This window comes from Chinchilla lanigera, unplaced genomic scaffold, assembly GCF_000276665.1.
Source record: "Chinchilla lanigera isolate Chin_1 unplaced genomic scaffold, ChiLan1.0 scaffold00012, whole genome shotgun sequence".
Classification (NCBI taxonomy): Eukaryota; Metazoa; Chordata; class Mammalia; order Rodentia; family Chinchillidae; genus Chinchilla; species Chinchilla lanigera.
In genome coordinates this window covers 2,578,049-2,581,521 of record NW_004955413.1, presented here as the reverse complement: position 1 = coordinate 2,581,521, position 3,473 = coordinate 2,578,049, and positions in this window count along the sequence as shown.

Genomic DNA, 3,473 nt, shown 5'->3' with positions numbered 1-3,473 from the left:
GAAAGGCATTTTAGATGAATTTAAACAGTTTGGGTAAATTGTCTGTTGGAATAGGTGACCCAAATATGAAAAAGTTATCATAGGTTGTACTCTTTGGAGGCCAACAGTAGGCCTGCGATTATTTAAATGGGATGTCAAAATTAAGCAACTGTTTAAACCTCACTGTTTTTAGATTGTATTTTAAATTTTTATATCTATTTGGAAAATACTAAAGCTTTTTTATACCAATTTAATTTTGTACTGTAAAACAGGCAATCAACATTACTAGGAATCATGAGAGCACCAAAGACTTATAAATCAGTAGCAAATCCTGTATATGATGTTAAGAAGAAAACTGTAATTAAAACAAGACAGTTTTATTAGCTGTATAATCTAAAATGAGGAAAAAAAATTTTACTGTACCTTTAAAGACAAATCAATCACTGAAATATATATTTTTTGAGACAAGGGACAAAGTTTTATTTATGGAAATTATGGGTTTTTTAAATAATCTTTTAAAAATATCTCCCTTATTGTAAACCTTAGAAAATACAATTAGTTTTAAACTAACGGCAAATTTTTATCTTGGGGATGGAAACAGCCTTTTAAATTTATCATCTTATGGGAAAAATGTAAAAGCCTTTTCTCTTTTAAAATTCACTCTATTCTCCGTGAGGCTTTTTTCCTTGTAAAACTATTTCCAAGTGAATGGCCTTTATGCATCCCTCCAGGTCAGCAGTTCAGCACCTCCACTAAGTCAGGAAATACCAATCACATCCTACAGACCTGCAGCTGCCACACCTGGAGGCCATCTACACTTGTGTCTAGGAGCCCTTGAAAATGTTTTTCCTTTAAGTAATGCATTTTATCTCTGAACCCAATAGATGCCAGAAGACCCAAAGCCCTTGGATACCCTTTTCTTATTTATAAATTTTTCCGAAATGAAGAATGACTAATTGAGTGATAGGTGAGTCTCAGGTGATTTGAACAGTGTTTTAAGTAGATTGAACCATAACCTTGATTTTTCCTATATAATCAGCATCGATGACACTAGGCAAAACCTGAAGACCTTTTAAAATAAGACTGCTGCGGCCTAGCAGGAGTCCCACTGTACCCTAAGGCAAGGGTCCATAGATTCCAGTAAGAATAATTTCGGGTCCCATATCAGGAGTTAATATGAATCTGGAGGAGGGACCGAGGTCCAAGCCTCCACTCCATTGCCTCAGGGAAGGGCGAGCTCCAAGCAGCGGCTCCATTGTCTTAGTTCCTGGAATGGGCTCTCCTACCCTCTCCCCAGGCAAATTCGGGCAGGTGGGCTGCACGGCAGAGGGGCACAAGTTTTTCTTGGCGTGCCAGTTGTAGCTCTAGCCCTGGGCTCTCAGTCTGGCCACTGGCTGTCCAGGTTTTTTTTTTGTTTTGTTTTGTTTTTTTCCTGAATTCTGAGCGCAGGCATTGATTTGAGCCGGATGAATTTCCGGTGCCAAACTCGGGCACAGCCTTGTCCCGGCTGGTGGCGCTGACGGCTGGGAAAGCCAGGGCGCACCATGGTCCTGTCCTGCGCATTGGGTTTCTGGCGCACAGATTGGTAGCTGGCAGCGCGCGCCAGTGGCTGCAGCTTGACAGGCTGTGGGGACGCACAGGCGACTCGGAGGTTTAACCCAGCTGAGTCTGCCTAGAACCCGAGCCCGGGGCTCTCCCTGAACCCGCTTTGCGCCCTCCCACCGGCAGGGCCTGCGCCCTTGTCCTGCTTGGGCTCGGGACTTAACTTTAAAGTATAGTTTCTAGCTGAATCATTTGTGGTTTTAAAATCCCTTCTATCCACAATCCAGAAAAGAAAAGACCTTGAAAAGGAACCTTGAAAACAGCACACATTTTTATATATATCTATAAACATCTGTGGTTTTTGAAACTGTTTCATTTTTCACTACTAGCAATTTAACATACTTTTCTCCTTTTTGTCTTCTCCTAAGCTTAATTTTTGTAACTATACTGTTTAGGTCAGTAGACTTCCATGCCCCGCTCTTTACACCTGATAATTGTCAAATATAACACTCCAGTGCTAACTATTGACCTACCAATCCACTCCCCCCACCCTGTTGTGCACACAAATTCTGGGGAATGTCCCCCTACCGACTACTCTCCTTACCGGGGGCCACACGATTGGCGCCAATTGTGGGAGTCGGTGGTCTCTCCGTGGTCCCCGGGAGAGAACGGTGAGAGGATTTAGAAAATAAAGATAAGAAACTGATAGCCGGGGTCAGGTGGAGTTACCTCTTGCTGATAAGTAAGAGGAATGACTTCCACAGTAGGGGTGTTTACTTTATACACTTGCAAACTCAATGTGTGTGGGGGGGAGGTTACTGTTGCCTAGCAACTAAGGACTGTAATTGTCTGGCAGGAAGCCTTTTTCAGTACTGAGGTAGCTTGACTGCTTGACCAATAACCAGTTCCAGTGGTTCCCAACAATATCTCCTTCATCAATTAAAACTAAAATGATGCATATTTCTTACCTTGTTGTCATAAAGTTGAGTTTATGCCAGGGAGACGGGGAATGGTGATGGTGGTGGTGGTGTTATGGCAGAATCAGCCTTACGGGTGATGCAGGAATGCTAACAACGTTCAGAGAAGCGGAGGGAACCAACACTTATTAGCCAGCTGTGACCCAGAGGAGTTATGTACTCCAAAATCTCGGCCACAGTAGTGAGGTAGGGAAGGTTTTACAGTATAGTTTAAATTGGGTTGGGCTAGGTTGGGGTTGAGCACAGATGAATTTTACAAAAGCTGAAGTCTGAAGGTATTATGTCCTAAGGTTAGAAGTGTTACAGAGACAGAAGTTAATTGGAACATCTTGTAGTTATAAGACAAGCTCAAAACATTACCGTTTGGGAGGGGTTGTGGGGCCTTGCACCCTGACAGGAGTGGGGGCTCGTAAAAACATGGGTTGGGGGCTTAAGGTCTTAATTTTCCCTATTGGTGGTAGTGGTGATAGCAGTGGTGGTGGTCATGGTGGTGGTAGTGGTGATGGTGGTGATGGTGGTGATGGTGATTGTGGTGGTGGTGGTGGTGATGGTGGTAGTGGTAATGGTAGAGGTAGTGATCATGGTGGTCATGGTGGTGGTGGTAGTCATGGTGGTACTTGTGGTAGTAGTGGTGGTGGAACAATTAATTCTGTACACATCAAGCTCATCATCTCACAAAGTTCAAGAATGAAATCACAGACAAAAAGAAGCAGTTAGGAAAGAATTTGTAGTGGATTGATAACCGGTGGTCAACTTATAATTCCCAGCTGAACTGAGTGAGTGGTGCTGGGTGTGGGAGGCCCACCTGAGGACTGTTGCCAGCAGCATAAGAGGCAGACCACCTGGAGAAGAGGAAGCAGGCTGTTGGGAGCTGAGAGAAGCTGCTGGGAGCTGAGAGAGACCATGGGGAGCTGGCTTCCTGATGAACTTGGCTGTTTTCATCCTCCGAGGAGCTCGGGACCTCGCTGGCACTGA